At 37.2% G+C, this 13,027-nt stretch overlaps 1 protein-coding gene across 2 annotated transcripts in view; it reads left to right on the forward strand.

The window, feature by feature from the left end:
* The window catches only part of LOC149185395 (lysine-specific demethylase JMJ27-like), a 134,357-nt gene that overhangs the window by 115,545 nt on the left and 5,785 nt on the right, over positions 1–13,027 (forward strand). Inside the window, exon 11 of one of the 2 annotated variants that reach the window (XR_016257378.1) lies at positions 6,956–7,054. The exons of the other annotated variant lie outside the window; for it this stretch is intronic. The gene's annotated coding sequence lies outside the window, so the exon portion shown is untranslated. The remainder of the gene's footprint in view (positions 1–6,955; positions 7,055–13,027) is intronic. 2 annotated transcript variants of the gene reach the window in all.

The raw sequence follows: 13,027 nt of genomic DNA on the forward strand, positions 1-13,027 counted from the left end.
CATCATCATGTGTGTATTGGACAGTGCACTGGGTGCCATTTTGATATAATGGATATATTCATGAGCCTACTTTGATCATATGTTGTCTTCTATCTATATTCTAACGCTGTGTGTTTGGAAGCATGAATGAAAATCTTTAAAATTATATTTTTTTATAAAAAAATAAATATTTAATGTATTTTTTACAACGACCGAGTCATTGAAATCGAGCTGGTCGAGTCGATACCGAGTTGAAGTTGGAGTCGGAGTTGGAGTCGACCCTCGGCCGAGTCGGGAGTCAGAGTTTTAAAACATTGGTCTACGATCTTCGTTAACTAATAACAGTGGCATGGAACTTTGGAAAATTTGAAGTTTTCTCACTTAATGAATTTGCTGAAATTTCTTTCTCCATGTTGGAATCTTTCTGTGGAACTCTGGTTCTAGTATATTTGAATTCAAATCCTGATATTGGAAGAGGAAGTGGAACCTTGATATTGTAATATTGAAGCAGAGTGTTGGAACCTCTCTTGGAACCTTGACTAGTTAATACAATCATGTGTTTCTCCTATAAATGAAAAGAATGTTGATCTGGCTTGATCGTTGTTACGATAACAATTATTTAGCAGAATGATAAAACATCAACAATCACGCATAAGCATCATTCACTAGAACAACATGGAGGTATGAGACTAAGATTTATTCAATGATCAAAATAGAGATGGATGATTACAAATGTAGCTGTGTTTTGCACTATCACCCTTCGGTTTCACACAGACCTCTGCTCACATAACTCTCTCTTTACCTCACACATAGAGCTCTCCTTTGAATTCTTAATCACATTAAAAAATGTCCTCGTACAAAAATCTTCATTGAACTTTCCTAACTATCTAGATACCTTCTAAAATATTATAATATAGAAATTCTAAATATGACAAATTTAAATGAAAATTTGAGGAAACCAACTTTCTCTAGTAAATCTTTGACTTATGAAGGTCCATCATTTGTTTGACTAATAATATGCTCCTGCATTAGTTTCTTGGGGAAGAAGATAATTGCTCATGTACTCTTCAATACTTGTGAGATACTTGGAAATTTTTATTGTTGCCATCCAAGTAGCATCCTTTAAGTCTGATTCTTCCACTTAACCAAACACTGAAAGTATTCTTTGTCTCTTGTTCTTTTTGGAACCTTTTGGTCGAGTATTGCTTCAGTGTTTCGAACTGTTTTAGGATGTTGTTTCTTCCATCCAATGGTTTGATTTTCATTAGTAACAAGTTTATCTACTGAAACATCTTCTGTATCCTTGAAGGGATACACATCAACAACATTAAAGAGTGGAGGTGACAAATTACATATTTTACTCGATAATAATTCTTTTTACATGATTCAAAAGCCCAAGAAGGGTCTTATTAAATGGACAATGACTCTAATGACTTAATATAAAACCTAGAAGTCCTCAATGGGGAATTTGACCTAAAACATGATGACCCAAGCATGAAACCCATGCTTTAATAAGTCATAATAAAGTCCTCAATGGGGAATTTGACCTAAAACATGATGACCCAAGCATGAAACCCATGCTTTAATAAGTCATAATAATAATAATAATAAATTCTTTTTCTTTCTTTTGATAAATACATTTCATTATGACTCAAATACAATTATGAAGACCGAACCTAGTTACATTCTTCAACAATAGGTAGGCCTTGTCACAACTTTGTCATGGTTATTACCCTTGAGTTGTCGAGGAAGGACACATGGCATGTTTAGATAAGGTTGGATAGGTTACATATATGCTATGCCTTTGCCCCCTTATATAAGTTTTATTTAACTCTTAATAATAAAAATTGTGTATGAGGACTCTTGTCTAAATTTTATCATGGTATAAGACCAATGGTAAAGCGGGTTAGTATAATGAGAGAATCATGATGAGACATAGGCGATGGATCTATGGAGACAAATATTTGAATGCTGGGGCATGGTCTCTTCATCAACAAAGGATTTTACATTAGGGAGGTACTCCATTGCTTCATGAAATGTTTTAGAAATTCCTTTTGAAGTTTTGAATTAAAATTGTGTTGTGATATAATCTAGATCTACAATATTTTGAAAATCAAATTGTAGATCTAATATGTTATTTTGAAGATTTGAAAATAGAAAAAAGGGGAATTTGTTTTAATAAAAAAGGGGGCTTCTGTATTGAATAATTGACTAGATCTTATCAATCAGAGAATTATTATCGCTTGTGGGCAAATTCTAGGCTATTGAATTTTCTGTCAAAGAAATACAACTATTTCAAGATATGATTCTTATCTATAGCAAGGGATCGGATCATGTTTGGAGTATCAAGAAATAAAATGGCCTTGACTGGGACATTTGGCAACCTAGATTGTCGAAAAGAGGTGAAGGAGGTGCTTCAATCTACATCCAAGGGTAGGTTCATTCCTTCCAAGCCCATTTCTTTGGTGTCAGTTCCTCTTTCGCAAACCCCTCTTACCAAGAAGGCCAGTGCCTATGGCAAATTGTGGTTGAACTACGTCATCTTCCTCCATAACATGCAATCATACTATTTCAGGACAACCATAGCCACGATGAATTCCCCTCATTGGAATTGGGATCCGTAGTTGTTCTACTTGGCATGAATTTCCCTCATTGGAACTTTTGATCTATGTATGACCACTTTTGATTTTTGTATGGGCACTTGTGATCTCTGTATGACTGGTCCTCCATGCAAAATAATTTGTCAAGTTGTTGTAGTGGGAAGTAAGGAAATCCAATTGATTGCATGATTCTTGGCTATTGTGCTTCCCATCTTACCATGGTCTGACTAAGGTAAAGCCCACCTCATGCAATACAATCTCTGCCAAAGAGAGTCTTCTGATGCTGCAACCCTCATGAATTGACACACTAATGCACAATTATGGCAAATTGTGGTTGAACTACGTCATCTTCCTCCATAACATGCAATCATACTATTTCAGGACAACCATAGCCACGATGAATTCCCCTCATTGGAATTGGGATCTGTAGTTGTTCTACTTGGCATGAATTTCCCTCATTGGAACTTCTGATCTATGTATGACCACTTTTGATTTTTGTATGGGCACTTGTGATCTCTATATGATTGGTCCTCCATGCAAAATAATTTGTCAAGCTGTTGTAGTGGGAAGTAAGGAAATCCAATTGATTGCATGATTCTTGGCTACTGTGCTTCCCATCTTACCATGGTCTGACTAAGGTAAAGCCCACCTCATGCAATACAATCTCTGCCAAAGAGATTCTTTTGATGCTGCAACCCTCATGAACTGAGACACTAATGCACAATTAACTAGGCCCTCTAGAGAGAGAAACTTGATTATATGTGAATAAATTACTGTAGTTATCTTGCTAAAAGGCCCATTCTCTATGTAACATTTCCTTTTGAAAAGTCATGTAATGTTTCTTGAAGCTTCTACATTATGCTTCATTATTGCGCCAACATCTTTTTTTGTAATTTCCTCCACATATCCTACACTTCAGACTCGTCCAAATCAATACACTTTGAGTATCTCGATCTTGAATTTTCTTGGCCATTATGTTGGGAGTCTTCAAGGAACTTGACAAGATCAACAACTGCATCGTCCTGTTTGAATGCGAGAAGGACATAATGGCCCTCCTAGATTTATTATTTTTATATGGTAAAATCGATTGTTGGAATTCTCAATGTTGAAGAACAAGTAGCTTTGGTGAGACAACAATGTATGCTTTAATATTTTTGTGGAAATGGGAAGTGAACATATTGTGGTGAAGACGTTGAAAGAAGCTTTATGTAACATTGGAATGATAAGGTTATAAAAGAAAAAGTTTGGGTTATTTAATTTGTTCTCTTAGTAATTAATAAGGTATTCATACCTAACGGGGGGGGTATGAAATATTGACTTTTTGAAGGGGCTTAATTATTGTTATGGAGTTGAGGAATTATCATTGTAAAAGGGGGTATTCTTTTGTGATCATTGGGTCAAATTTTGAAAGTTTGACCAAAATTCATTTGTAATTTGTAATTAGAAGCATTGATAAGAATCCAGTGAAATACTCTATCAATGACTTTCTTGTCCCTCAAGGCCAAGCACCTATGACACTCATTTGGAATGTGTGCGCGTTGTCTCTTGTGCATTATTGTCTTCACTTTCTTAATTGTGGGCATTTGATCTATAATCAATCATGTCAAAGCCAGTGAATTTATTTGTTGAATCAGAAACATTGAAAGGACCCAAGAACTACATGACTTGGTTTCGTCATTTGCAAAACACCTTAGTCTTTAATGACTTTTAGAAGATATTTGTAATGGAGACATATCTTCAATTAAGCCCACTGATGCCAGCGAACTAGCAAAATGGGAAGCACAAGATGAAAAGGAACTTGCATTGTTGAGATCTTTTGTCACATATGAGCTATATATTCATATTGAAAATGTATCTGATACATGGACTACATGGAGTATTTTTAAAAATATGTTTGATACTCAATCCAAAACCAAAAGGGTTGATCTTCATAATAAATTGCTTAATCAAACATTGGTTGAAGGGGGAGATGTTACAGAATACATCTCTCGCTTAAAGAATATCCAGCAAGAGATTTTGAAATCTGGTTTTAAAGACGTGGAAGAAAGTTTAATGACTAGTATTTTGACGAAAGGTTTGCCACCATCATATAATCATTTTCTAAAAACATTACAAATTGCCGATAAGCTGGCAAATCAAAATTTTGGTTCTCATAGTGACTTGTTGGTTCAACATAAAAGAACCTTTGGTAAAAAGAACTCAGGAGAAAATCCATGTGGCAGAAGGCTGTAGAATAAGAAATGAGAATCTGCGAAAGAATAAACTAAATTTCCAACAACATTCTAAGTCTAATCCTTCCACACCAACACAATATGCAGAAGATGAAGAAGAATATTATGTGTTCACAACTACTCAAGAAAATGAATCTGCTGATTACAAAATGCCAAGGAAAGATTTTGAAGATGATTGGACACTTGATACAAGAGTGCTACTCAGCATACGTGCTCTAGAAATGATTACTTCTGGACATATTAAGATATGGATCTAACTTTCCAATCTATTTGACCAATAATACAACTCACACTCCTCTGGGATACGGATCAATCTACTTTTCTCTTCTAGGAATTGGAAAAGTGTTATTTTCAAATGTATGGTATATTCCCACATTTATGAAAAATATCTTATCCCTAGTACTCATTAGGCAAGGAGGCCATCAAATAATAATGGAAGTTGGATGGATTAGAATCAATTCAATGAAACAAAACTTCAAGAAAATATGAAGGGCTATGAAGATGGAAAGCTTCTAAAGCTACAAGGAATAATAATTCCTCCTAAAGAAGAATTGGCAGCATCAATGGATTTATCACTTAGCTCTCCAAGATTATGGCATTATAGATTTGGCAACTTGAATTTTGATAGCCTTGGTAAACTTAACACCGATGAGATGGTTAAAGGTTTGGTCTTGTTGACCACACTTTTGTCAACAGTCCGAGAAAGCAGTGTACGAGGAAGTGGAGAAATTTTTTCAAAGATGATTGTTTTATTATAAGCACACTTTGTTTTATACTAGATCATATTGTGTTGCAGAATTGGGTAATGTTTTGAGGGTTTTGTCTAAATGCGTATTTCCCCTTCTAAGGGTTGAATTAATTGTAATATTTTGATGTAAAAATATTTTAGTACATGGTCCCTCGCAATAAAAAACCATGGCTAAAATATTTGAGGGTGGAAAAATAATTAAATCCCCTCTAAAGTCAATTAATTAACTTTTCTAGCAAAATTAAATAAAAATCTTAAGCCAGAAAATTAATTAATTTTGAGTCAAAAATAATTAAAGAGAAATTAATTTCTCTCCAACTGAAAAATGATCAAGAATTCGTCGGTAAAAAAGAAGTCAATTTTTGGAGGTCCTCTATCAAGGGAAAAATGGATATTTAATGAAACTAACCGAAAATATTATTTTTTGGATTAATAAAAAATGGTTTTTAAGAGAAATTCGAATTTTCCTCAAAAATAAAAATTCAAAGGTGGAGATGAAAAGAAGATCAAGTTATTTTTGATGATCGAGATTAATTTGAAGATGATCAAGCCAACTAGTCGTTATCTTCCACTTGGAGGGTTTTTTCTATATGAAGCAGCTATCATGCTTCTATTAGATCATCTGATTCTGGGTGAAATAATGTTCTATTGATGTACTAAGTTTCTGCTCTATTGGAATTATTTTCCTCATAATAGAAAGACTTTGGGGTTTCAGTTCATGGTGTTCTTCTATCTGCTGATCTGTGGTATGTGCTAGTTTATGTGTTTATACTCTATATTGTGTTGAATATTACAAACTGTTATTTCATTTGTCAGTGATAAGAACATTCTATTGGTACGAGTTATCTTAGGTGATTTGATTCACTATATGATCTAACAATTTATTTTAAGATTGAATAGAGATTTACAAGTATGTTAGCCCATGGGCTCTAAGTTCACAGACTGTGGGGAAGGGCCGACCTTATTTGAGTTGCAAGCTTTCATTGCGATGAATTATTTTGTAAGAGGGTTTTGGCTAGTTATATTTTTTGAAATTATTCATCCATGAAATTTATTTAAAAAATTCTCAAAATTTTTATTTGATACTGGGCTACAAAGATTTAACTTTTATTTTGTAAATATTGTAGATATTTGTAAATTATTCTAACCCTTGTATTTTAGAATTTAAATTTGTTATTTTGTGGCACTTGGGGTTTTGGGATTATTTGAATTTTTTGTATATATTGGGGTTTCGGGAATTCTTCTTATTCATTTTTGCAAGTGAATCCTCAACTCACCAAGAGAAATCATTTTTTTTTTTTTTGAAGAAGCTAGTCCTAAGGCTAGGGTTTGAAGGATTTCTCTTCTAATGAAGACGTCTAGCCTTCTTGAGCAAATTCGTTGGTGTTTTGATGCAGATCTAGGCCTAAGAAGGCAAGATCTAGCCTCTAACTACCTCGTAAGCTCAACACTCAACCGGAAGAGAAGCTGTTGGTCCAACAAGGTGATTTTTTGAGGTATGTGGCAATTTTTTTTTTTTTTTGAGTTTTGGTTAATATTTGGTGTTTTGCAGGGGTCTGATTTGTTTTGAGGCCTCTAAGGCCTTGTAGAAAACACTGATACCCTAGCCATAGCCCTATTTCCTAAGTTACCGGAAACACCTAAAGAATTTGCCGGAATTGCAGATCCCCATTTCCGATACATAAATCAATATGATCATTGTCCGAAACGCTGTAAAAACGTTTTTGTACTGTTTCAAAAAATCAGAAATTTCAGATTTGGAATTGGATACATTTCAAAGGGTTTTAATTTTTTTTGGATTCGGTTCCGAATTTCCGGAAATGGATACAGGAAAATCATGATCGGAATCCACTCTTAAAATGTTAAAAAGCATGAAAATTTGTATAGACATAAATAAATAATAAAAATGAAGAAATCATATTTGCAAGTAAACTCACTATAAACACAGTCTCATAACGTCTCTTCTAAATCTTTAGAAACAACAACACCATATATTTGTCAAGGATTCTTGCTAAGAAAAATATAGATGTTCAAAAATACAAACAAAAGGGTTTGATGAATGTCTTCCTAAAAATATTTATTTGAGCGATTAATTTTCAGTTTGGTTAAGGTTTTGTTAATTGTCATTGATTTTGCTCTTGATTTCATAAATCCCTCCAATATAACAAATCTTCTCTAGCCAATCTTTTGCCTACATATAGTCAAGAGACCAAGCTGACATTGAGAAGATTGAAATGTTCAAATAGGTCTTGACGGAATATCCCAATGATCCCATGGGCCTTTTAATTTCCATGCAAGGAAGATAGATATCATCTGCCATGCATGACACGTTCTTTGAAGGAGTTGGACCCGAAAGCACAAGGGCTCTAGTATTTCTGATTACATTACTAATGATGATGATAATATGTTGGATGTTGTAATAATCATTAATGATGATGACAATGTTTTTGGTGAATGGATGATTATGATGATTTGTTTATGTTGAATTCATGACGATGATCATGTATTTTTAGATATAGATTCTAGACTCTAAAAGATGAATGGTAATATATATATATATATATATATATATATATATATATATATATATATATATATATATTGTTTACTTGGCGTATTGTATCCATTTTTTTTTGAAAAGCTGCTGTATTCGTTTCAAACCCCGTATCTGTATCCATTTTAGTGCAACTTAGACTATTTCTCTTCAATCGGTAAGCCACAGCCTTTGTTCTCCCTAGAGTGAGCCTTATTGGGCCTTTTCCTAGCCACGGAAGCCTTATTCAGGCCTCCTTTGAGCCGCAGGCCTGTTAATGGCTCAAATCCTTGACAACAACCTCTTCTTATCTTGCAACTGCCTCTAAGATGCCTATCTCTGAATGCCGCAACCTTTTTGGCCGTCATCCTCTCACTGGTGACCTTAGCCCTTAACCCTCACCGCTGCCCTTTTGCTCCCATCTCCTAGCCTTGATCTACCTCTTCTAGCCCTCATTCAAGTGCATTTTGAGTTAGCAGTGGTTTCCGAGCACTAACATTTGTTTTTGCAGGTGATTTAAGGTGATTTTGGAGCTAACTTTGTGTTTGCAGGAAGACATTTCCATTGGAAGCCTAGCTACTCATCTACAAGGCCATTTGGTTTGCCTCTCGACCCTTCACTCTCATCACTGGTTTGCTACAACCATCTATGCATCTATAACAATGATATAATACACTTAGCAGTGGCATAAAAATTAACCAACTGCTATCTCATTTCATTGGTAAGTCATCTGCATTGTTGGGCTTGCATTGATTGGCATCTCTTGTGATTTTGGGAAGGTCTGTCATACTAAATCAAGGTCTGATATAAGCACTGTAAGGTTTGATCATAGACATAACAGTGACACAAAAGTTCTTGAAAGTCATCCTATCTCGTTGGGCATTCATTCTGTGCCTCTTTTGCATCTTGGGTAAGTGTTTCTTGTTTATTTGGGTTGCTTCTCTTACTGCTGTGACCATTGGTCCTTGGTGTAGCGGCTACAACCACCCTCCAAAATTTTGGGCCCGCATCAATTTCAGAGCCTCCCTTGAGAGTTTCACTTGATAATTGCACACACTCGGGTTCACTCCGTGAGCTCGTGTGAGTCTTTGCATCCGCCTTGCTTGCTCTTTTCATTCAAGTTCCTGTATGCTGGTGTCTAAGTCATGCTTGCGACCATGTTTTGGTTATGCTTGAAGTCTTCGCTTCATGTGTGCTTGTTGTGTTCGTTATGAAAGCATCTGTCACACTCACACATGGAGTCGCATTCACTGACGCCCAAGCATCGTCTCGATCAATGAATGGTTAATCACAAGCGTCGCGCTTGTCACTTGCACCGTCGGTCAGTCATGTTGAACATGTGTGTCTAGATGGTTTGGGTCGTTTCGTCGTCGAGTCATGTGAGTGTGTGTTTGTATGATCACTTATGCATCTTTCAATCATTTACACTCATTTTTGCTGAAGTTCTGACGACCAGACTCCCCTCTGATAGTCGGACCATCACCCTGCTTTCGACTCGATTGACTGTCAACCAAAACAGCATAGAAGCACCAAACTAGTCATTTCAAGTTGCGCTGTTTGCAAGCAATCAAATCATATCCCATGCTGACCACCGAATAGTCGGACTCGATAGTCACCCTGGGACTGACTCCCTTCAAGAATTGCATAGAGGCCACTGACCTCACTCGCTCAACTGACTGAGGAAATTGTGCAGACAGGTCGAACAGACACGAAGTTCCCATCCTTGTCTCCTTAAAAAAATTGCGCAATTTTCCTAGTCAGTCATCCGGATAGTTGACCCGCTGCTCATCCAAGGAACTGCACAGTTTTCATGAGCAGGCCTTATGCTGTCCAGCATTCTGCTCAGCTCAGAAATTGTGCAAAGATGATCAGCATGCCGACTTCCCAGCTTCAGTGCAATTTCCCTGCCAACAGCTCCTACTAGCAATTTGCCAGTTCCCTCCAGGAATTGCGCAGTTTCTGTTGCCAGTGACTGAGCAACCAATTGCCAGTTCCCTTTGGGAATTGCGCAATTTTGGCTGCCAGTGACCTGAGTAGCCAACTGCCAGTTCCCTCTAGGAATTGCACAGTTTTGGCTGCCAGTCTCCCAGGTAGTTCCTCCCAAAAACTACACAATTTTTGCCTGCTGACCCTTCATGAAACCTGACTTGTTCCTTTGGAAAATTGCGCAAATCTGGCTGTGCAGCCCCCGCTGCCCGTTCGTTCCGAAAAATGCACAGAGCATCCCTGCCTTGCCTTCCTGCAGCCCAGACTATCCCTCCCAAAATTTGCGCAATTTTGCCTCCCAGCCGAGCCAAACCTCACAAACAGTGATTATCGACTTAGATTGCCCATCTCCATCACTCAGTGACTCTTGCTTTGTTTTCATCAGTAGTGCCTGGAATCATAATCCCGCTTCGCAACCTTGCTGCCTCTCCTAGTCACCTGCATCCGAAATGATCATGTGTCATGGTAGACTAGGGGGTTTTGGATTTGATGTCGTCTCGTCATGATTGACTGCAGGTACAGGTACACCAACAAACATGGCAAGACGACAAAGGGGATGAGCGAAGGGAGCACATATAGAAGGACAGGTTCACCAACGAACAAATGAATGATGCGTGTGAAACAGACGAACGTGACGAACATGCACCTTCACGAACAGATGAGCCTGTCAAGACTTCCAACATGCAAGCAAGGAACAACATTCAAAAGCTTCATGAAGCGGAGGTGAAGCTATGATACACTGTGAAGACATCCATTTCCCAGCAGCACTGCAACTCGACATGCACTTCAACAACAACACGAATGTACCAACACTGTCATGTCAAGTCATGTCGAGTCATGTCATGAGTCGTGTTGCCCACATCTCCACTATGGGCTATGTTGTCAATCAATGTGATGTAACGTGGAAGTCCAAGAGACCCACTTGTTGAACAAAGAGTCATGTAAGTCGAAAATTCATGGAAGTCAAATGGTCATGAGGGCAGTCGAACAACCACAAGGGTCAGTTTCACCCTTGGATATAAATACCCCCTCATTTGTACATGCAAGGGACTTTTTCACCTCAGCTCCTCCCATATAGCCAAGAGAGTCGGTAATATTTTCTTTGAGTAGTAAATAGTGGCTCCAATGCCTCGCACTTGGGGTTTGTGATGTATGGTGTAACGATGTGTCTTGGAACTTTCGCTTAATTCAGAAGCCTGCTAACAAACCAACATGTTTTCACACATGTATTGTATCTGTTGTAAGACTGATCTTTAATACTTGTAATGCATGTTGCTTTAACCTTTGTTCTACATCTGAACTGTTTCTTTTGTTGTAATGTATAATCTATTAATGGAAATGTGTTGTATGTGTTGTTAACGCTGTCTTGCCTGTGTAGACTGCTCTCTCGAACATCAGACACTGCTCTCTCGGACATTAGACACATGAAGAGTGCTGTAACAACCGCTGCACTCGTTCGGACTGATCCGTTGAGTGTTGTACATGTTATCTTACCTTGTATGTTGTGACTGCCGCATCCATGTGGAATGCTCCTCCGAAAGCTGTGCATGTCCTGTTGTGTTGTGTGTTCCTAGCCAAGTTGGGACTGCATCCCATCCAACCTAGGACTCACTTTCACTCTCTCCCCTTACAGTGAAAGAACCATTGAGACGAGTACACTTACACTCACCAGGCACGTGAAACTCGCTTCCCGAAGACAAAGCAGACCACTCTCATGTGCTGACAAGCAAGAGTTGAGGCAAATCCTTAAGACAATGGCAACCGGGCCATCATACCGGATGGGACTCCCACACCAAACAGTGTGAGGTCTAGTTGGGACTTCATATCGAGGTGATCCCCTGAATGTTGGCGGGTCAAACATCGTCAACAGTCATTTCATTATTGCATTCATCTAATTGCATTCTTGCATACATTGCATACATACGTAACTCACTGTTTGCAATCTCATTTGATTGGCAAGGTATATGTGCTCTAAATAAGAAAATAAGTGCTGAAAAGGATAGCTGATATTTGAAATGATTTGGAATCATTCACTTAAAAGATTAGCTCACTGCTGTCATAAGTTTGTTTTTGCTCCTATAATGTCTAAACATAATTTTAAAGAGCAGTGTTTGTGAGTTTTCGTAAGTGCAAAGCATTCTTACATGTCATTGGTTGCCTTGTCATTGAAAAGCATTGATACATTGTGTTGCCTAAATGACTGTTAGCATTTTTATGACATTAGTCTCTAAAGGAATCCTTACTTGTCATCATTATCAGTGCTAAAGGAATTGGTTAGTGAATATTGCTTTTCATTGCTTATAATAATAATATAAGCAATCCTTGTGAGTTTACTTTCGCAACAAGTGTACTAACATCGTGTTTCTTAGCATCACATTAATCTTGCAAATCAACTCACTCTTAAAAGCAGCTAATTGATTATCATATTGTGATCTTGGCATCTACATAATCTCAAGACTTGCCAAATTGTGTTAAGGATCTTGTTGAAGGATTGATATTGTCTAAATTGGTACATTTACATTGTTGAACATTGGACTTGTGTATTTATTGTCATTTCATGAACAATTGCCTATTGTGATATTGGTAATCTTGATAACATTTTCTGGTGCCATCTATTTGGTTTGTTGAACACTTTCTTTTGGTGAAGATTGTCTTTGAAAATTATTAAGTACTCGCCTTCATGGTTCTAAATTGAATATCATTATAAGATGTTTCTAAGTACTTAAACGTTTAACAATCTCACCTTAAGGATAATCACTCATATTTTGCATCCACATTCTAGGATTAGCCTTGCACCAATTAAGTTACCTCCAAGCATAAGCTTGGTTGAAAGACTCTAGGACCACCTTTCTCATCTAGCTTGCGAAGTCTAGACCCTCTTTTGTGGTTAACATGGTGACCTTGGAGTCTTCAAAGCCAGTCTTTGTAGCGCCAGAGGCATTGGGTGGTT

Source organism: Pinus tabuliformis, chromosome 3_2 (genome assembly GCF_031772625.1).
Source record: "Pinus tabuliformis cultivar Carrire ecotype Pingquan chromosome 3_2, CPIR1, whole genome shotgun sequence".
NCBI lineage: Eukaryota > Viridiplantae > Streptophyta > Pinopsida > Pinales > Pinaceae > Pinus > Pinus tabuliformis.